We start from the raw sequence: 24,249 nt of genomic DNA on the forward strand, positions 1-24,249 counted from the left end.
TTTTTTTTTAACATTACCTAAATAAAATAAATAAATAAATAAATATATAATTAACAACAACAAAACTATGCATTTTACTTACATTACAAACAAAATTGTCTCACTTTTTCCTCCTCAATATTAGTATCAAAACTGTCCCACTTTACCGACTTCAGTTTTACTGACAAGACTGTCTCACTTGTGCTTATGTTACTAACAAGCCTATCTACCAAACAGGGGATGGGATGTAGCCCAGTGGTAAAGCGCTTGCTTGATGCACGGTCAGTTTGGGATCGATCCCCATTGGACTTTTTCTTGTTCCAGCCAGTGTACCACAACTGGTATATCAAAAGTGGTGGTATGTGCTATCCTGTCTGTGGGAAAGTACATATAAAAGATCCCTTGCTGCATTAGAAAACAAATGTAGCGGGTTTCTTCTGATGACTACATGTCAAAATTACCAAATGTTTGATATCCAATTGCCGATGATTAATGAATCAATGTGCTCTAGTGGTGTTGTTAAACAAACCAAACTTTACTTTACTTTACTTTAATCTAACAAACATCTGTTACAACCATACTTAACCTGAAATAAGACCAACGCGCCAGACCACTTATTATGAGCTAAGCATGGGATGGGTTTATTCCCAGACAAGGAGCCAGTTTTGTTTGGGTTTTTTTTTGGTAAATTAAACGACCAGGAAGAAATAAAAAACTATACAGTACTATTTGTTTCAACAGGACTGTCGCATCTCACCTTAATTTTACTAACTGTTTGAACTTACCTTTTTCTTACTAACAAGAGTGTCTCACCATATTTCTGTAACTGTTACCAACAAGACCGTCTCACTTTATCTCAATGTTACTAACAAGTCTGTCTCATCTAACCTCCATATTACTAACAAGACTGTCTCATCTTACCTCCATATTACTAACAAGCCTGTCTCATCTTACCTCCATATTACTAACAAGGCTGTCTCATCTTACCTCCATATTACTAACAAGACTGTCTCATCTTACCACCATATTACTAACAAGGTTGTCTCATCTTACCTCCATATTACAATGTACTAACAAGACTGTCTCATCTTACCTCCATATTACTAACAATGACTGTCTCATCTTAACTCCATATTACTAACAAGACTGTCTCATCTTACCTCCATATTACTAACAAGGCTGTCTCATCTTACCTCCATATTACTAACAATGACTGTCTCATCTTACCTCCATATTACTAACAAGGCTGTCTCATCTTACCTCCATATTACTAACAAGACTGTCTCATCTTTCCTCCATATTACTAACAAGGTTGTCTCATCTTACCTCCATATTACTAACAAGACTGTCTCATCTTACCTCCATATTACTAACAAGACTGTCTCATCTTACCTCCATATTACTAACAAGACTGTCTCATTTTCACTCCATATTACTAACAAGACCGTCTCATCTTACCTCCATATTACTAACAAGACTGTCTCATCTTACCACCATATTACTAACAAGACTGTCTCATTTTCACTCCATATTACTAACAAGACCATCTCATCTTACCTCCATATTACTAACAAGACTGTCCCGTGAGACATTACTCAGTTTCCGTCCAATGTCAGCCAGTAAGTTATCCAAGCTGTGGTCAGATTTGAGTGGAGCACAGACTTTCTTTCTTTCAAATCCAGAGTAAGATTTCCTCCGAAGACTGAACCTGCAAAACACTTTTGTGAAGCCTCTATTCTGTGGTGAACTTTGAGGTGGAGATGATGAGAGATTGTCACCAGCACTTTTCGCAGATATCGGCATAGAAGCTGCCATGGATTGAGAAACGGTGTAAACATGTGGGATGATTCTGAAGGTTTACGAGTACCTTGCATCATGTCTAAACTGGGCGACAAGGCAGGACATGTTGTGCAAGGCCCGGAAAGGGGGAAAAGCTTGTGCTGAGCGTGTTTGTCCTACATATCAGTCTTGATTTACAGAGATTTGATACAGGGTTTGCCATACTGCCTCGATTATCCTGATCACCGCTATCGGGTGGTGTTGGTGTTGAATGTGGAGGTATGCAGTGATTGGTGTCAAATATTTACTCAGTGACTCCTTCAGGTGCCACTCCGTGTCCATGCACCCACCAACCGTAAAACCTCTCCTAGCTTTTGTGATACTAACATATCTAACATGACAAAATGTTGAGGTACATGGGCATAGACTGGGGGTGGGACTGGGGGGGTTCAGGGTATATGTATGCTGATTTTTTTTTCACAGTTCAATATTAGGCTATTCATATACAGGTAGATGTACAAGAAAAAATGAATGAATGAATGAAGTTTTGTTTAACAACACCACTAGAGCACATTGATTTATTACAAGTTTGGTTTGTTCAACGACACCACTAGAGCACATTGATTTATTAACCATCGGCTATTGGATGTCAAACATTTAGTAATTTTTATATATAGCCTTAGAGAGGAAACACGCTACATTTTCCATTAGTAGCAAGGGATCTTTTATATGCACCATCCCATAGACAGGATAGCACATACCACTGTCTTTGATATACCAGTCGTGGTGCACTGGTTAGAATGAGATATAGCCCAATAGGCCCACTGATGTGAATGGATCCAAGACAGACCACGCATCAAGCAAGTGCTTTACCACTGAGCTACAATGAATGAATGAATGAATGTTTAATGACACCCTGGGCAGCACAAAGGAAAAATAAAGATAAAAGAGTCCTTTAGGTCCATATTAAAACTCAACCCCACCAGATCCAGACCATGCCTAACTCCTGAGCAGTGTGTCTGCCAGAAAGAAATGTTTGGGTGTGACACTATGGAATTGAATGCAACCACAGTCAACAGGGGATGGGGGGGGGGGGGGGGGGGGGGGGGGGGGGGGGGTGCTCATCCAAAAAAGAAAATGGGTTAAGTTTAAGGTTAGGGTAAAGAAACTCATACAGTAATGATAATTCATTAATTTATTCAAAAGGTTAACTTAAAAAAAGAAAATATATTCTGCAAAAAATTTGGGTATGACGCCATACCCGTTTTACCCTCTGGTAGAAACCCTGCTGAGGTACCTGTATTTAAAATTAGTTATGCAGCATATATATGAACAGATGTTAGTCCTTAGATCAGGAGGGTGCATAGTGAGTGGGGTCCAGTAAGACCAGTTTCCCACTAAAACAATATGGAAAAAAAGGAAAGGAAATGTTTTATTTAACAACACACTCAACACATTTTAATTTTACGGTTATATAGCATCAGACATATGGTTAAGGACCACATAAATACTGAGAGAGGAAACCCGCTGTCGCCACTTCATGGGCTACTCTTTTCGATTAGCAGCAAGGGATCTTTGAAATGCACCATCCTACAGACAGAATAGTACATACCACAGCCTTTGTTACACCAGTTGTGGAGCACTGGCTGGAACAAGAAATAGCCCAATGGGTCAACCGACAGGGATCGATCCTAGACTGACCATGCACCAAGTGAACGCTTTACCACTGGGCTACGTCCTGCCCCCAACAACAAGGAAAATGCCCTTTTTTAATTTAAAAGTTTAGTTAGGTGGGGCCTTGCAGATTACCTTTGCATGAGTTTCTGCACCTTTTTCTTTCATACTGGAGCTGTATTTGCTTGACAGCACTGTGTCGTGGTTAAGCCATCAGACATAAGGCTTGTAGGTACAGGATTTGCAGCCTGGTATCGGCTCCCACCCAGAGTGAGTTTTAGCGACTCAATGGGTAGGTGTAAGGCCACTGCACCCTCTTCTCTCTCAGGTCTCACTACACAGATCACTTCCAGGTGAGAGTTCATTCATCACGGTCCACTATAGTTCCTAATTGTGGCACATGTTATGGTTCACATATTCATTTCTAGGAAATGGTGAAGAATTAAAACAATATGTATGTTTAATGGTAAGCCTTCTGGCTGTATTTTGCCCATGTTATTTTGTAATATTGTGCATCAACCTTTTGGGACATGGGTATATAGCACAAGTGACAGCCGGAGTGAATCGGTTAATGAACCACCTGTTCGGACCGGTACTACAGCCAGATGCGGTCATATGGCAAAAAACTGAGACGGAAATGTTCACAATTTTGGAGTGAATATAAATGCTTATATAATGTATGTTCGCAATGGTGTATGTTGTTAGTGCCAACGAGAACCCGTTCTATGGGCAATCTTTGATTGAAGTTGGGCAGTTTAATATGGGTTTCAATGGCAGATGACATCTGTGTAGTGAGACCTCAGTAACAAACTAAAACTAACCCAATGTCCTGGAGAGACAGCCCAGATAGCTGAGATGTGTGCCCAGGACAACGTGCTTGAACCTTAATTGGATATAAGCACGAAAATAAGTTGAAATGAAATGCTTAACAGCTTTAATCACTTGTTTATTTTTGTAAAAAGATACATGTATTGCTGACTGTATAACCAGTATAACATTTTTCTGGGTTTTTGGAGCTGTTTTAAGGGACAGCCCGGAGTTTACAACCACTGTAAAATGTTTCCGACCAATAGAGTCTTTTCGATGATAATTAAATACATTTTCTTATTTTAAAAATCAGTGTCTGTATTTACAAGGTGTTTGTTGTACTAATGCTTGTAGTAGCCCAAACTGGATTTTACCTCCCAATAATTTTGTATGTATTTCACAAATTAAAACAAAAACTGAGTGCTACAAACATTAGTATATGACCGCAAACACAATCGATATACAGACACTGGTATTCTAAACAAGAAAATGTATTTAGTATAAAATAGTAGTAAAATACATGTAGTAGTCAGCCAACATGGCTGTGTTATCGCAAACATCTTACAATGGCTGCAAACTTAGGACAGTCCCTTTAACAACTAAAATTACATATTAATTGCATTTATTTTCTTAGAATATCAATTTCTATATATTCAATGTGTTTCTGGTCATTCTATTACATTTGTAGTATTTCAAACTGAACTTTTGTATTTTTGAAATATGACATCTCTGGCCATACCAGTCTTGTATATCTGTGAGGTAGACCAGAGAAACTGAGTTACCAAATGAAAAGCCTTATTTACAAGCCAAACAAATGCCCAAAACATGGAGTAAAACGAAAATTATTGTTAAAACATAGATGTGCAAAAGGAAAAAAACATAGCAAAACATTTATTTCTGTCACAAAGGTGGAATGAAGCTAAGTGGCAGAGTGCTGTCCTGAGGTGTGATGGGTCACAGGATCAAATACCCTAAATGGATTCATGGGTTTCCTATTCCAACCAGTCCTATAACTGGTATATCACAGGATGTGGCTTGTACTATCCTGTCTATGGATGCAGGGCTTCTAGATTATGGTAGCCCCACTCCCATGACTAGTGATGTTCAATGTTGGGCTAGTAAATAACTACTATTGCCATGCCAGATGGCTAGTGAAATGTTTTTGGTGAAATGCTGCATTTAAGTCTATTTTGTAAATATGAATATCCTGCCCCTATCACAACCACTCAATTTTAGTACTTTTAAGCTCTATCTTCCTCTTTAGGTGACATATATGATTATTACTATTAGTTAGTAAAATTGAATTAACTTAAAGTAAAGTAGGGCTAGTGAATTTGAGTAAATTGAGTACAATTACTGATTCCATGGCTAATGGATTTTATAAACATTCTAGAAGCCTTGGGATGTACATGAAAGATCCTTGCTGGTTTCCAGGAGTTGTCTGTCTCTGTCTCTGTCTCTCTCTCTCTCTCTGTCTCTCTCTCTCTCTCTCTCTCCCCCTCCCCAACCCTCTCTCTCTCTCTCTCTCTCTCGGTCTCTGTCTCTCTCCCCCTCCCCCACCCTCTCTCTCAAATGTCGAACATAACCATAAGTTAGTCACCAAATAGCTGTACCAGTAGTTTTAAAATGTACTGTGGTGTTTTTAGACAAACATTCCTTTCCTTCCCATAGTTACAGCCTTCAGAACCTTAATATTTGTACAGTGAATATACAATAGATGTTTTAGTCATGTTTTAATGTGTTGTAAAACATAAATTTGTTTAGGTTCAGGTTTTTGGTGATTTTTATTCCTTTTATTCTAATTAAAATATTACATAAAATAGCAAAATAAAATTGGTGTGGACATACAGGTACATTAAAAACAGTTCTTTAGAAAATATATTTTTCTAACAAGTTTCAAAACAAAATGTTTTGGGCAATATTTTAATGGCTATATCAAATAATTTCTTTTAAAAAACCCCACACATTTAAAATGGATGGATGAATGTATATTCTTTTTTTGAAAACACATCAAAGATAGGTAGAAAAATCTAGAATAAACTCTTGTAATGCAAATGCAAATCTAAAATTAATGGGTGAATCTGGAACCTGTTATGTTAACCTCTTTTGGCATTCAACTTTAAGTCGACTTTCAGCATGACCAGTAAGCATGCAGCTGTCAAAATAACATGGCAACAATCATCATCTGTGCTCAAACAATCACACATTTTAACCAACTGTGAAAATTAATTTTGTGTATCGTTAGTCTAGGACTTTCGGACATTTAGTTTTAAATCAGATCATACATAACTTAAAATGATTGGGTGTGTGGAGAAAATGATAAAGTGAACACAAATCAAGGCATGGTAGCTGATGGTTTACTCCAGAAAGAAAGGAATGTTATATTTAACGATACACTCAACACATTTTATTTTTAGTTATATGGCATCAGACATATGGTTAAAGGAGAGGACAATTAAGGCATTTGGCCTGGTATGCATATTCAACGATATATGATGCACATTATTGCTTAATATCAACACGTATAATCGTATAGTTAATTAATAAAACGGTTAAATGTGACGGCTATCATATATAACGGGCACAGCCATTTTGTACCATCTCAGTGAGTACGCCCTCTGGCAAGCTGGTGGTTACGTAATACTTAACGCATAACATCAGGAATGAGCCTTAGAACTAGAGAAAAACAATCTACCTGGTTTTTGCGGGATGCTAAATAGTCATACATTGCAATGTTTTGTAATAATACACATCCCAGTAAGCCAGCAATAAGTATATCCAGCACTATATATATTAGTTTTCAATACAAAATAAAATACCATTGTCAAAGTGGCTACACAAGTCGAAACAATTAACAATGTTTTGCCCATGCATTAACCTACGTACTGAAATGATACACGGAGTGTTTTCTTAGTTAATTGGTTTATGCTGTTAGTTGCTTCTACCTGTGATTCCTGATTGGCAGGTGTGTATTTGATTGGTAACCAGACGAGCCAATTAATTGACGCTGTCTAGACACAAAAATACATACCGGTATTGTGGAATATTACCTGTCGCCCCTATAATGGACATGGTTTATTACTGTAAATAGTTCTGTAAAACTATTGATTAAGTAGACTTTTCCATCTAAAAGCACAGAACTGACCAATTACGTAGTCCCAAAGAAAAGAAAATTATCACTTGGGTATCGTAGGTTGTTGTTTTTGCTCCAACGTAGCATATCAATAGGCCTCATTTTGTACATTTTTCCTTTGGATTATTTAACAGAGAAAAATACTATAACCCCATTTTGTTCCGTTAATGCAACTTGAAATATATTTAGTTAAATAGTTTATTATAATATTACGTCATTTATGCTGTTTTACAAATCAGGTTGATCAAAGAAAAGCGCCTTGTCAAAAATTACTGCTTTTGTTTACACTGTACATACAGGAGATGGTCAGGAGCTGACGTCACTTCGCCCCAAGCTATCCCACCGGAATCACAAAAACGAAAGAAAATGACTGCCCCCAGTTAGCAGGAATAATCATGGTTTTTTATTAACTGTAAAATTATGTGTTTTTCATTTGATAAAGTGTCAGTATGTGTTGTTGGTCCGGGTATGCATCTTTCCAACACATACGGCTCTTGTTTGAGTTGACCCTACCTTTAAGGACCACACAGATATTGAGAGAGAAAACCCACTGTCGCCATTTCATGGGCTACTCTTTTCGATTAGTAGCAAGAAGTCTTTTTATATGCCCCATCCCACAGACAGGGTAGTACATACCAAGGCCTTTGATATACCAGTCGTGGTGCACTGGCTGAACGAGAAATAGCCAAATGGGTATTAACTCCAGATGCACTAAAAGGGCAATTTTAAACTAAAATATTGCACATTTTTCAAATCTGTTTGTTGGGAGTACTTCCCCTTTAATTGCTTTTATTTTCTACAAGCAACAAGCTTTTTAATATTGGTATTGTGCTACTAAACCTGATTAAACAAAAGGACTTGTTTGGGATGGATGTGGTTTTGGGTAAAGGTGAGAATTTTGGCATATTTAACTTGTACTACTACAACTGACTTAGTCTTTGCAGACTATTGGCAGGACATGAAAGGGCATTATTCAATACATGTGAAAACATGTGTATATACTGTTAAAAACTATATTTAATTTATGCAAATTAGTCACTGTCCCCCACCTAAATCACTGTACATGTTGTTTAGAAAGGCTTTGGGATAAAATTACAACAAAAATAAATTATGTTGCAATCTGTTCTAGGTTAGGCCTTTTTGAACCGTAGATTGACTGGACTATATATATATAACATGTATGTGGGCAATCTGAATAAAACCACAAATAAAAATAAACACAATTTTAAAAAAGCTAAAATAATGTTAGTTATTGTTACCAGACTTTCGTGATCATAACTTGAATTTATGTCCATTGTTCGATACAAGTGATTAACACGTACATCTTCTTTTTTTACCTAACCTAAAATAGTCACTTTAAAAGTCAGTAACGCAGGCTCTTTACAAGGTAGCATAGACCATATGATAATCCAGTCAGTTTTCCCTAATTAAAAATAATTTCATATTTCATGATAAACTGCCTTCTCACATTTACCCAAACTGCAAATGTTTTTGACTGGGTTATATATTGTTATGTGGGTAGAACCAGTTTGCTCTGTGGCTACACCACTATATTGTTTTTCATTGTAAAGATGTATGCAGAATTAGAATAAAGCAATGCTTTAAAAAAAAATTGGTTTATTATAATAAAATCCACCACATTAACACTGTCAGTCTTTTTTTAGTCTTTGTTATTGTCTCCTTTATTTTGGTCTCTTGTTTTGGGGGGGGGGGGGGGGGGGGGGTGTCTTGTTTTTTGTTTCAGTGATAAAGTTTGTCTACTCAAGGAGGGACGTAGCCTAATGATATAGCATTTGTCTGATGTTTAATCGGCCATGGTGTAACAACAATATTGGTGTATCAAAGGCTATGGTATGTGCTATCCTGTCTGTGGTATAGTGCATATAAACGATACCTTGCTGCTAACTGAAAAGAGTAGCCCGTGGTGTGGCAGCAGCAGGTTTCTTCTCTCATCTGTGTGGTACTTTACCATATGTCTCACACCACATCACCATAAATAAAAATGTATTGAGTTCATTGTTAAATAAAACATGATTTACTAAGGCCAAACGATCAGCGCGCAATTTTGACACTCGCGTGTCAACATTTTGTTTTTATTTCCTGAAGGAGTAACCTGTGGGTTGTACAGAAAGCGCTTACCCCCCCACCCCCTGCTACTGTTTACGATAATATTTAGGGTACCAAGGCAAAGGAGGGGGCACCATGGCCACTGAGGATGGACCAAGGCAGATGAGGAGGACGTAAAAAAACCAACTAAATATACCACCTTTTCTGTGCAATCCATGCTTTAAAAAAAAAAAGAAAAAAAAAGAGAAGAAGCTGCATTGCTGCATCAATTCTGGAACTTTGGGGTTTGTTTGTTTTGGTTTTTTTGCCTAATACAAAAGTCCAACACAACCATGGTTGATGATATTGTTAAAAGATACCATCAATTGCCTGAATGCAACACAAGTCTAATTGCCATAATTTGTTTTAGTACAGTTCACAACTAGCCAAGTTAGAAGTGAGAAACTCTCCCTGCTTCATAATTCACAATATTTGAGGTATGTTTATGTAATTAGCCTGGACAACAAAAGAAATGCAAATATTAATTCAGTTTTCTTTGAACAGACAGACCCTAATTTTTAAACACTACAGCATATTTTTCACTATTAGATCACTGAAATCAAACATTACTTATATTTTATTCTTTAGATTATCATATTTTGAAAAACGCATGTGCGTCTGAGAAGTAGCGATTGGAGTTCTAGTCTATTTTAAGGATATTTCCTGTTTTAACTTCACAGACTCTTCTTTCACGCTATTGTAACTTTATCCAAATGAGTTACAGGTTTGTAAATTAACTAAACTTAGTGTCCATTTTTTTACGAGTTAAAATTAGAGTCTGCGCCTTTAATTTATTTAAAATGATTCATTTTGAATCCCATTAATATACAGAATATCAGGCTACTACGTTTGATATTGTGGTTATCTGTCGAGGTTTAGATTTCATTCATTTCAACTTATTTTCATGCTTATATCCAATTAAGGTTCAAGCACACTGTCCTGGGCACACACCTCAGCTATCTGGGCTGTCTGTCCAGGACAGAGGATTAGTGGTTAGTTGTTAGTGGTTAGTGAAAGAGAAGAGGGTGTAGTGGTCTTACACCTACCCATTGAGTCATTAAAATTCGCTCTGGGTGTGAGCCAGTACGTGCTGGGCTGCAAACCCTGTACCTATCAGCCTTATGTCTGATGGCTTAACCATGACACAACCGAGGCCGGTGAGGTTTATATAATGGTGTAACAAGCAAACTTCAGCGAGCCTGTTATACCGTTATCAAACTGAACCAAATCACCACGATATCAAAATGTAACCTGATATTGATATTTTTTTATCATGCAATATGATTATGAGTTGGATATATATATATTTTTTTAATAAAGGCTTCATGCTGTAATATGATGACATTTTATCACTAAGGATATTTATTAAATATATAATAATGATGCACTCATGGGGTTTTTCCGCAACAGATGTGTTCTGAAATTTAATGAGTGGTTGGTGTTGTTTTCAATAAGTACTACAAAAAATTATTTCATAATTCACTTCCGATAAAACAATGTCAACAAACTACTGAAACCCCATTCCATCTCCAATATAGTAGGCCTACCTTAAAGCATTAGTAGTTTGTCCCTGAAAATGTTAATAAAAATGTCAAGTCAGAAATAATCATTATTGTCAGCACATGTTACCAGTGAAAGTCATGAGTTGCAGATCCAGGATAGAATTATTACTTTTTACATTTACATATATTAGATCACAGCACTGGGGGGCTGGGGGGAAGGGGGTTTCTGATATAAAGACCAACCTTTGTCCCATGGTTTTAATGAATATTAGTATTGTAAGAATGAATGAATGAATGAATGAATGAATGATTTTATTTAGATCACAGTATACTGGTGGATTTGGGAAGGGCTAGGGTCACTGTAGGCCAAAAGCTAAACGGACATTTAGACTAGTTAAAATTAGAGTATGCGCCTTTAATTTATTTAAAATGATTCATTTTGAATCCCATTAATATACAGAATATCAGGCTACTACTTTTGATATTGTGGTTATCTGTCGAGGTTTAGATTTCATTCATTTCAACTTATTTTCATGCTTATATCCAATTAAGGTTTTTTTATTTTATTTTTTATTATCATTATGAGAACGTGACAACTGTGATAACTGTCGAAATGTCCATCTAGCTCTCTCTTACTATCAGACTACTCAGGCTAGGGTCACTGGCACACGTACCATCATTAGTCTAATTGTGGGGTGGGACGTAGCTCAGTGGTACAGCGCTCGCCTGATGCGCGATCGATCTAGGATCAATTCCCGTCAGTGGGCCCATTGGACTATTTCTCACTCCAGCCAGTGCTCCACAACTAGTGTAACAAAGGCTGTGGTATGTACTATCCTGTCTGTGGGATGGTGCATATAAAAGATCTCTTGCTGCTACTCGAAAAGAGTAGCCCATGAACTGGCGACAGCGGGTTTCCTCTCTCAATATCTGTGTGGTCCTTAACCATATGTCCGACGCCATATAACTGTAAATAAAATGTGTTGAATGCATCGTTAAATAAAACATTTCCTTCCTTCTTGTCTAATTGTTTTAATAGCTAGTTGCAATACATTCATGAATGAATGAATACTTACTGACATCCTAGCACGAAAAATATATTGGCTAAGGGTGTTAAACTGGGAATGATATTGCAATATATCTGTTGGCCTATTTCTCATGGCTGTGTACACTGTGTTTTGTCTTATTTGTAACTACTGAATTTTTATACTGGTATGAATCATCCACCAGTACATTGATCTAAATAACCAACCAACCAACCAACCTAAAACAAATCCACCCATTTACTCACTCACCCACCTACCCGGCCAACACCCACATACCCACCCTCCCTACCACCAATCCTCCTCCCTACCATCAACCCATCCTACCAACCCACCCACTCACTCACTCACTCAATCACCCACCCACAGGTCTATCTATCCGTTTTATAATTCATCAAACTAAATATAGTTAGAATTACAAAACGAATTTAAAAAAAAAAATTAACCTAGCAGACACAGATGATATTTAAAGCATAAAGACCCCTTCCTCTCTCTCCCACCATACTTCTCTCCCTTCCCTTTCTCTCATTCACACGCACACACAGGCGCACGCATGGACACACACGCACACACAGCTGAACATATCCCTTACCTCTATTTCATCACTACTGTCATAGAAACAGTCTGGTATTAGTATGTAGTCGTACGATGTCCTTTCCAGGGTTCTGTGGTATGCCCATTGTTTGACGTTTTGAGTCCGTTCCATCGCAGAGCCAACAGCCTGTGCCGTGTATCCAGCCATCCTAGATATTTTTAGTTCACTTCGTCAACAGATTTCCAAGAATTCTGCAAAATTAAATGTCTGGTTTAATGTAATGACTTCGTTCTTAAACGGTTTCTTAATTACTGTATTATTTTACGCTATCTTTATGCCATTCACAGAAATGTTCGTAAAAATAAGGGTTAAAACGAGCACAGAAAGCAAGATCGAAGTTAATTAACCCACTCATAAACACGGCACATTTCTTAATACATTTTTTCTATGATTTTCGAAGACTGTTATTTGAAAGAAAACTTATTTTTAAAAACTATTTTTGTCTGTTTTCAGCTGTACTGCTATTTCTTTATTGAAGTCACGTGATTGTCACGGCGTCTGCTGGCAAAACTCTCTTTACAGATACTTGCCAAAAATATATGGTCCTTATAAGTTTTAACATAAATATATTTCTGGATATCTGTTTATATATTTATTAAAACTCAGAATGCAACTTATATTTTTAACCAAACAATTTTATCATTATAACTATTAATTTCTTCAACTTTTAACACAATTGCAAGACATCAGAATTGTTATATTAGTTGTTCTAAAATGTAATTGTCTGTTAACATTGGTGCTCGAGGACTCCATTTTGTAATTTGTCTTAAAATATTTAAAATATTTTTTACAAATCATTATAAGTACATGTTTTGTTGAACAACATACATGTTTTGATAAAACACTGAACAGTTTTGTATTGCAAAGTTTTGGCTGTAAGCTATACCACTAAACGTTTCACTCACCGAAATAGGTGACGTAGTTAACAATATTTACTGCTGATGCATGCTACAGTTTTTGACGCACGTGCGGTGATCTTTGCTACATAAAAGCCAGTTTGGTGCTCATTTGAAGCGTAGAAATACTAATAAAAAAAAGTAGCTATTTGAATAACAACTGTCTGTTTATAAATATTGATATGATTTAGAATCGAATGCTTATGCTCTTCGAAACTGGTACACCCATGATATATAGAGATTATTATACGAGCTTGTGTGTCGTACTAATTTTACGAAATGAGGGTCAGGATTTTTGTATTACATTCATCCTGGCACGAGTTTCGTAAAATCAGTACGACTCACACGCGAGTGTAATAATTTCTTTATTATCCATATTGTTATTGTTGTTTTCTTTATGAATAACAAGACCCAACTCAAAATGTTCCAGCCACAACTAGGAGACAACAAAATGATGTCATATTTCAAATGCAGTCTGAGCTAGGGTCTCACTACACAGATCACTTCCGAGTGAGAGTTGACTGATGACGGTCCACTATAGTTCCTAATTGTGACACATGTTATGGTTCACATATTCACTTCTAGGAAATGGTCAAGAATTAAAACAATATGTATGTTTAATGGTAAGCCTTCTGGCTGTATTTTGCCCATGTTATTTTGTAATATTGTGCATCGACCTTCAAGATTGATCGACCTTTTGGGACATAGGTATATAGCGCAAGTGACAGCCGGAGTGAATCGGTTAATGAACCACCTGTTCGGACCGGTACTATACGATGCGGTAATATAGCAAAAAACTGAGACGGAAATGTTCTCGGTTTTGGAGTGAAAATAAATGTTTATATAATGTATGTTCGCAATGGTGTATGTTGTTAATGCCAACGAGAACCCGTTCTATTGGCAATCTTTGTTTGAAGTTGGGCAATTTAACATGGGTTTCAATGGCAGATGGCATCTGTGTAGTGAGACCTAGGACCGGAGAAGCAGCGTCATGTTATGACGTACCCTCCCAAAATTACGTCATTACACTTGTTATTACACGTGTTCTTCGTATGATTATTATTAACTTGGTTATGTTGAACCATGTGGATAATAAATTAATCTACATGGACTAACATCCAGCTGGAACTGCGGATTATAAAAATTACATGAAGCTAAGACATCGCAACTTGCATTCAGTAATGATAATATATATTTTAAAAGTATTATTAACCAAGCATTTTGAGAGTACTGCTATAGCAATACATGTCCCTTACCGGGTGCTACCATTTTTCGTATCTCCTTAATTCAAGGGTCATAACTCTGAAAAGTGAATAAATCACCACGAAACTTCAATTTGATCTGTAAAGCTATATACAAATGATAAAGCTGTATACAACATTTCATCTTGATATCTCCAGGCATTGCATAAGTCCGGAATTTTTTTTTTGACATATCCTAAGTTCAAGGGCCATAACTCCGTCAAAAATGGGTTTACAAATCGTCATGAACGTCAAACATGATCTGTAACAGTACATGATGAAACTATATACCTACACAAAATGTCAGCTCAAAATCCCAAAGCCTTCTGCAAAAACAATTCGGAAAACGTGAGACAGACAAACGGACGGACAGAGATGAATGAATGATATCTGGTTTATGTTGTTTTATTCTTAAAATTAATGAAGTGGAACCATTTACTAGCTATATGTGTGACACTAAAATGTCAGGGGCAGGACGTAGCCCAGTGGTAAAGCGCTTGCTCGACTACAACAAAATTATTACGCAAAAAAATAACCTAATCCTAGTAGGAGATTTCAACAGCCACAGCCCACTATGGGGAGGCCAGCAATCCGACACGCAGGGCGACATTCTCGAAAACTTCATTAATATAAATAACTTAGTATGTCTCAACGATGGCAGCCCCACCTACTTTCACGACCATCTAGCAGCCTCTTCTGCCATCGACCTAACCATAACCTCTAACACCATAGGAGCAAACGCCCAATGGGAGGTACTAGATGCTCTTAATAGCGACCACCTACCCATACTAACTACCTATAAAAGTAACATAGCGTATACCGAACAACAAAAATTCCTACCTAAATTCAAATTTAGTAAAGCCAACTGGGCAGGCTTTACAAGCGATTGCAGCAAACTTAAACTAGTACCTAACACAGATATAGATGACGCAACCACTAAAATCACCAACGAAATAATCCAAATAGCCGAAAAAAATATACCTAAAACTAAACAACCAACAAAAAATTCACCGGTAACTTGGTGGACAGATGTAATTCAAGCAAAATGTAGCTTCAGAAATAGGATGAGAAAACTCTTTAAGAAAACTGGTAAACCAGAATACCATACTAAATATAAAATAGCAAAACAAGAAATAGGCAAACTAATCACGGAAGCTAAACAGGCTAGCTGGCAGACATTCTGCGGGGAGATCAACACCAGAACCGCTATCAGGGAAATGTGGAAGAAGGTTCATGCCATCCAAGGACAACGCACGTTCACTACAGTCCTCCAAAAAAATAAAATAGCCACCACAAATAAACAAAAGGCAGACCTCCTCAGTCAAACATTTAGCAAAAACAGCAGCAACGAAAACTTCCCCGAAAATTTTTTTTAATAAACTTAAGAAAGATAACAAACCTCCCAACAAATAACACTAAAAGTGATACTCAGCCTAATACGGACAACCTAGAATTTAATCAACCGCTAACACTAGTTGAACTAAAAGCAGCCATTAAATCTAAAAAAAGCACCGCCACAGGGCCAGACCAAATCAGCTACACGCTGCTAAAACATATGCCAGATGTAACCCTTGAGGTCGTGTTGTCGCTCTATAACAGGATCTGGGAGGAGGGTCGCATGCCCGCAGCGTGGAAGCACGCGGAGTGCTTTAGCCTCCCAAAGGCGGGCAAAGATCACTCACTCCCGGTAGTTATAGGCCAATAACACTCACTTCGCACTTATGCAAAACCTTAGAAACCATCATCAATAAGCGACTAAATAACTACCTCCTAGAGAATAAACTAATCACTAACGTACAAAGCGGATTCAGAACTAAACACTCAACAATTGACCAAATAGTTCGACTACAAAATAGCATAAATGACGCCTTCCGCAAATCCAATAAAGTACTAGCAATTTTTATAGATATTGAAAAAGCATTCGATATGGTATGGCGACAGGGACTCCTCAGCAAACTAAGAAATAACGGCATTAAGGGCAATATGTTTAACTTCATAAATAACTTCATTCACAACCGATCAATATCTGTTAGAGTAAACGGACACTATTCCCAAAAAACAGAAATAATAAACGGTATCCCACAAGGTTCAGTCCTATCACCAACCTTGTTCAACATCTTTATTAATGATATAACCAAAGCGCTCAACGCCAAGAGTAAAACTAAATCAACCACCCCCCTAAACACAGCCCTCTTCGCCGACGACTGCGCCATTTGGCGCACAGGCAGAGTAACTAAACAATTATTTAGCCTCATGCAGAACGACATGAATAAACTCAATAAATGGGCCCAGGACTGGGGCATAAAACTATCAGAAACTAAAACAGTCTGCATGCTATTCCATAAGGGCAACTCATCCGATAATCACCAAATAACCTCTAATAACAAACCAATCCCAAGGGTCAAAACCTTTAAATTCCTAGGAGTAACATTCGACTCAAAACTAACCTTTAGCGACCATATAAATAACGTAATCAAACAGTCTAAAAACACGCTAAACTTACTACGGGCAATCTCAGGCACCAGTTGGGGAGCGCAAACGGAAGCAATGCTTTTGGTCTACAAAGCATGTATCCTCTCCAGGATAGACTACGGAGCCCAAGCCTACAGCTGCGCCGACCCCAAACTGCTACAAAAATTAGATATCATACAAAATCAAGCCTTACGAACAATAGCCAAAGTCCCACGTAATACCAGCGGCCAAAGTCTCGAGGTAGAATTAAAACATCATGCCACTTAAATTTCGCCGTAACCTACAACATCTAAAATACCACCTAAAAATTCACTCGCTTAAATTAGACCACCCAGTTCAAGAACTTACCCCTATAATTGCTAAACCAGGGCTAGAATTTAATAAAAAAAAAAAACTTAACGACTCATTTGCCACTAGGGCCAGTAAACTTGAAATAGAAGTCGGAATTGATAACACACCAGTAGCTCTATATAACATTAATCAACCTATGGAATGCCACACTCCATACCTTATTAAAAAAGCCACTGACGAAACACCGTTTCCGCCATTCAAAAAAGTCCTGTTTGAAGCAGCAGCCAATGAAAATTACCCAGAACACGTCCACGTCTACACAGATGGATCAAAAAACCCGGACAATGGCAGGGTTGGCTTTGCAGTGGCAGAAGAAAAAAAATATCTAAACACTCTAAAATAGTTAAATACGCCAGGCTGTCAGACAACTTATCAGTCTACACAGCAGAACTGACAGCCATCTACGAAGCACTAATCTGGATTAAAAGTAAACAATACCCTAAAAGCGTCATTTTCTCTGATAGCCTTAGCTCAATCCAATCGCTACAAACTAATAAATCTACTAGGCCTGACATCTTAGCAGCCATCCACAAAGTACTTAACGAGCTAAACCAACTTAAATTAGCAGTAGTCTTCGAATGGGTCCCAGCCCACGTAGGAATAATTGGTAACGAAGTAGCCGACTATGGAGCAAAAACAGCACTTGCAATTACCAGCACAATTACCAACCTACCCTTAGGAATAACAGAGCTCATGTCAAAAGCAAAAAAACACTACCTAAACCAATGGCAAGCTAGCTGGGACCTAACTAAAAATACATGGCACTATAACATCAAGCCCTTAGTTAACTCTATAAGACCTAAACACAAAAACACGTATGTAGATAAGCTAATCACTAAACTACGCCTAGGACAATCGTCAAAACTAAACAGCTGCTCCTTTACTAAATTAAACCCAGAATGTGATTGTGGCACCCGGGAAGATATGAAACACTATCTCCTGGATTGCACGCTACATACCACCCAGAGACAACTAATGTTAAAATCAATCACCGATAACCATAATAAACATATAACGCCTAACTTTCTACTAAACCCGGATAAATGCCTAAAGCATAAAACTTTCAAAGCAGTTTATCGATTCGTCCAGTCCACCAAACCAGAGTTATAAATAAATAAAATAATCTTCAAAACTAACCACCTGTACACCCCTACACAAGAGTTGTAATAAAAAAAAAAAAAAAAAAAAAAAAAAAAAAAAAAAAAAAACATTATACTAAACTGTTAACTAAACTATACATAAAGAATGTTCAAAACCACCCGCCTGTAAGCCCTTATGTACGAGCTGCTACCACTTACAACTAGGAAACGATGCACTCTACTATAGGTGGTCAAAGGTGGGGAGGTAGCGAATATATCAATACAACAGGTTACTAACTATGCTTCTATAAACAACTTGGTAAAATCATGCATACCATTCCGTATGTGACCACAATAATACAGCTGAACAAGAAAGTAACCAGCCACCCCAAACCTATGTACCAATCAGGATAGGACTACTAATTATCAACTTCTCTCTTTTCAGCCGCCATGGGTCCAAGCCAGCCAGCCACAAAACCTACCTATATATATATCGCACATTATGTATTTGCACCATGCACTTAGTAATGAATAACACTAGCAGACGCGGTAAGTCAACTAGGGTACTGAAAGACAACCAGAGAACAGAATATAGAAGACCGGCCAAGTAAGATCAATATAGTTAATGGCGCTAGCCACAAACAAAGTAATATACAGTTACCAATAGATAGATAGCGATAATTACTTGAATTACGGGGGAGGGAAACCAAATCAAACAAAATCACTTTTACCTAGCACGCAAATATAAAAAAAAAAAAAAGGAAAAAAGAGACGACTGTGATGTATGTGACTATTCATTACTAACCAAATAACTCTCTCTTCTCTCTCTCTTTCATTGTATGTTAAATAATATGCTAGGCACTAGGCTTTTTTAACCAATACACACACTACAAGGGCGTGCCCTTCAAATTAGATAACCAGAATAGACTAATCCCCCCCCAAGCCACTGTGTTAATCAACCAACACAGAGGCATGGGGGGGAAGGGTGGTCATGATGACCGTTGGATACACTAGAATAGGGACGTAAGACAATAGGTACAACCTAAACACCAAACTAGGACTACACACAGACAGCATGCTCACCGCAAACAGCACACAGGATGCATTGACTAATGATAACAATGCATCCGCCCAACACTAAAATGGCCAGCACGTGCTCAAATAAGGAACCGGACAAAAGAAACCGGTTCCGAGTACACAATTGCAAACACCCGGGGTAGGCCGAACAAAAGAATACCGGCCGCCCCCACCCCAATAAACCAAAATACTCGCTGCTGGAATGTACTTGGTGTCACCGAGGAGCAAACTGAAGACGAAATCAACACCTGCGCTTCTACCACCCCGGAACAACTGCCTTGCCTACCAGTGTCTACACAATTGCACGAGTCTCCTCTGGGCTGTCATGCCACGACCTGAGTAGGTCAGGTCCTTCTAAGGACCCCATGGACAGCCTAGGGAGACAACCAGCATCATGAAGGTCTAGAAATAACGAGCTACTCTCGAACCACTAACGAGTTACACTCGAATTCCAAAATCTATACTAGCTCATTTTACCATTCGACCGACCGTTCAAAATTGCGCCTAATCACTCAACAAAACTGCGCACCTTTTCTCTTTTGATAAATCGCTCCACTCAAAATTCCATAGCACCCAAAACCCATCCGCCTGCTACCGATTCAATCGGACTGCTGGTGCTCCCTTGCACCTGCCAGTGCAGACGGTCCCTTCTCCTCCCCCCCCCCCCACCTTTCCTGTCTTGGACAGAGAGGCCGGCCAAGGCCGGCAACTGTGCCCACGACAGGCGTGCGCTACAACAGCTTGCTCTGAACGTGCACGTAAAACCCTTTGACCTTGACCTTAATCGAAAAAGAGTAGCCCATGAAGTGGCGACAGCGGGTTTCCTCTCTCAATATCTGTGTGGCCCTTAACCATATGTCTGACGCCATATAACCGTAAATAAAATGTGTTGAGTGCGTCGTTAAATAAAACATTTCTTTCTTTCTTCTTTCTTTCTAAAATGTCACCTTGTTCGATGTTTTCAAAATTGGTTGTGTAGCGAATATACAGTCTGTCATTACAGTTGGTGGATAATAAATAAATTATTACACTCGTTAAGTACCACACGAATAATATGGAACACGTTTAGAAATTGTTTTATACCTCGCGCTTTCGCACATATGCAAATAAAACAATCATCAAATTTGTTCCATAAAATTTTAATGTCCTATGGCATTCGTGCTCGTGCGGTAATCTGTATTTAAAATCTGTGATTAAAATTTAACATTACCGTTGCCACTGCCAGAAAAGAAATATCGAGTTAAGACAAAAACTTTTGTTCCTCGTTAACAAATACTCCCTTTTTTAAAAATAAAAACCAAACCGTTTGATTCTTCCACCTCTTTCAAATAACATTCTAAATGCAATCCAACTGTTTCAGTTTTAAAATCACAGCTTTTTTAGACTCCTTATGATAGCTTACCTGAACCCGTCTCAGCTTTCAATATGAATAAGCCACATCATAGATGAACCGATTTGAATTCGTATAATCGTATTACTTCTATTTTAAGCTTTCCGACAGGTATAAACAAAAGAGTAGGCTAAATGGATAACAATTGCCCCTGTGCTCGCGTAAAATGTTTTGCTTACTGACAGTATCTTGCGAAAATATACCATAAGGTGTGCAAATGTACCACAAGGGGTTGTTATGGGCATGTGTGCTCTGGAAATACTTGTCCTGTGTTTGATCATGGAGGAAATAAGACTATTGAACAACAGACGATAATGGCTGTTTGATAACGTAATCGACAGCCATTTGTTCAATACTGTAGGCTTAATATTTGTTCTAGAAAGGAGGTCAAGTGATGCTAAATCTGTTTTTATGCTAATGTTGTGGTCTCTAAGTCTTTCTACGATCTAATCTAACGTGCATGTTCCTTTAGCTTTTTCTTTTGACTAGATCCTTAATTTCTTTTAAAGGGACATTCCTGAGTTTGTTGCATTGTAAGATGTTTCCCACTAATAAAATAGTTCTACGATTAAACTTACATATTAAATATATTTTCTTGTTTAGAATATCAGTGTCTGTATGTTCAATGTGTTTCTGGTCGTCTTAATATTTTTAAGAAGTCCAAACTGGAGTGTCTTCAAATAATTTCGTACGTACGAAAAAAAACATATTTTAGGAAATAAAATGAAATTTAATCAAGTACAAATATTAGAACGATCAGAAGCACATTTAATATACAGCCACTAATATGTTATACAGAAAAATATATTTATATTTTATTACAATCGTCAAAAAGTCTCTGTTAGTCGATAACATCTATAAAATTGCAGCAAGTTCAGGAATGTCCCTTTAAAGTTTAAATTGTTTTTAGCATTCGAATTGCACTACAGATTAAAAGTAGCACCATTTGTGGTTACAGTACGTTGTAGATTAGTTAGAATGAAACTTCACAACGTCGTGAAGCTGACAAAACCTTGAAATCAAACTGTAACTGGTGTATAGGAAAAGGCCAATTAATATTCTTTATTCAACAGTCTCAAAATTTGTTTGCGCACATTCTTGACAATAAAAAATAGTTATATTTTAACAAACAAGCTAATTTTTGATCGTTTGCTTTTAACAATCAAACTGATAAGGGTATAAAGTTTGTTTTGTTTAACACCACCACTAGAGCACAATGATTTATTAATCATCGGTTATTGGATGTAACACATTTGGTAATTTTGACACATTGTCTTATAGAGGAAACCCGCAACATTTTTTTCATTAGTAGCAAAGAATCTTTTATAAGCACTATCCCACAGACAGGATATTACATACCACGGACTTTGATATACCAGTCATGGTTCACTGTCTGGAACGTGAAAGTAAGGTTATAGTATGTACTGCCAACAGTGATGACACGAAAATACATTCCTAATATAAATTCGCTGGACCAATCCCGACACAGAGAAAGTGTTACCTGTACTAATTCCAACGCGACGTCAGTTGACATGAAAGTCCAACGAGAAACAGTAATAAAATGTTCCCACTAAGGCACGTATAGCACTTTAATGATAGTCGTAATTATGGGTTTTAAAAATCCCCACACATCGAACGTTGTTTCTCCTTCATCCACATATATATATATCCAAAAATGTCTGAAGTATATTAATTTTTACCAAAGTTTGTTTTGTTTAACGACATCACTAGATCTCATCGGCTATTGGATGTCAAACATATGACCATTTTTTGACAGTCATAGAGAGAAAATTCACTACATTTTTTCATTAGTAGCAAGGGATCTTTTATATGCACCATCACACAGACAGAATAGCACATACCACGGCCTTTGATATACCAGTCGTGGTGCACTGGCTGGAACGAGAAATAGCCCAATGGGCCCACCGACAGGGATCGATCCCAAACCGACCGCGCATCAAAGCGGGCGCTTTACCACTGGGCTACGTCCCGCCCCTAATTTTTACCAATACGAACAACACAAACGAAATCAATACAAATAGAAACACGAAACGCCACAAACGATGGATGAAGAAGCTAAGTATATAACAAGCTGTCAAGTGTAATGCACAGGAACGATAACCACGAATGAGACGGGTTAACTGAACAAATTCTTTGATCCAATCGCTGTAAACTATATCACATTAGAACTAATCCATTTTCTCCTGTGGGGTTGACAGTGCCCAACATCATGGGGCTCTAATTGCAAGACATTCACCAAGTATCCACTTCACTGGCAGACAACGATATAATATCTACGTTGGCATTTATCATAATTAGACCAAAGCGACATCACGCCAAACTACAAATTTACTGTCAACGAGAGGATTATGTTTGGATATGTGAATCTGTAAATGTTTCTGCTCTGTTCATTTGTATCGCTCTACTGGCGAAAGTGCGTCAGGTGCTACAAAAGCATGCTGTAATACTAATAATATGTCTACATGGCCTGTAACAGTCATATGGTAGGCCTACGGTTCTGCATCACTGGTAAAGTTTAAAACTGGAATGATTGTTATAGCAGACAACACGTGTTTCAAACACCGTAGTAAATTTCTACCGGCCTCGGTAGTGTCGTGATTGAGCAACTGGACACACGGCTGGTAGATACAGTGTTCGCAGCCAGGTACCGGCTCCCAATCAGAGCGAGTTTTAAGAACTCAATGGGTAGGTGTAAAACCACTATACCCTCTTCTCTCTCACTAACCATTGAAAAGTAACCCTCTGTCCCGGACAGACAGCCCAGGTGTGTGCCCAGGACACCGTGATTGAACCTGAATTGGATATAAGCACGAAAATAAGTTGAAATGAATGAATAAATGTAAATTTCTAATGCTGAATAACTGATTTTGAACTAAACTGAATTTTAAAATATTATATTATTTTAAAGTACCAATATTTATCTTTCTTACCAGCATCACAATCTCAGTCCTTTTAGAGTTTGTATGATACAAAGCAATCAGTCCTGTAACAGAATGTTGCTTCTTTCCCTCTCTCCCACTAACTACAACATTTACCAGGTTTGTTCAAATACGTCTGGTTGCTTACTGAAACACGTCTGTTCATTTAGAGTGTAACTACTAATA

The 24,249-nt window shown here is 37.7% G+C and overlaps 1 long non-coding RNA gene across 1 annotated transcript; it reads right to left on the reverse strand.

Annotated features, from left to right (window-relative positions):
- Positions 1–1,537: 1,537 nt before the first annotated feature.
- On the reverse strand, positions 1,538–22,888 carry LOC121368992. Its single transcript, XR_005957538.1, has 3 exons — positions 22,626–22,888; positions 12,616–12,809; positions 1,538–1,687 (listed from the first exon to the last, which is right to left on the reverse strand). It is a non-coding gene; the product is annotated as an uncharacterized LOC121368992 (long non-coding RNA).
- Between the last annotated feature and the right edge of the window lie 1,361 nt (positions 22,889–24,249).

The sequence above is a fragment of the Gigantopelta aegis genome, chromosome 3 (genome assembly GCF_016097555.1).
Source record: "Gigantopelta aegis isolate Gae_Host chromosome 3, Gae_host_genome, whole genome shotgun sequence".
NCBI classification, from domain to species: Eukaryota; Metazoa; Mollusca; class Gastropoda; order Neomphalida; family Peltospiridae; genus Gigantopelta; species Gigantopelta aegis.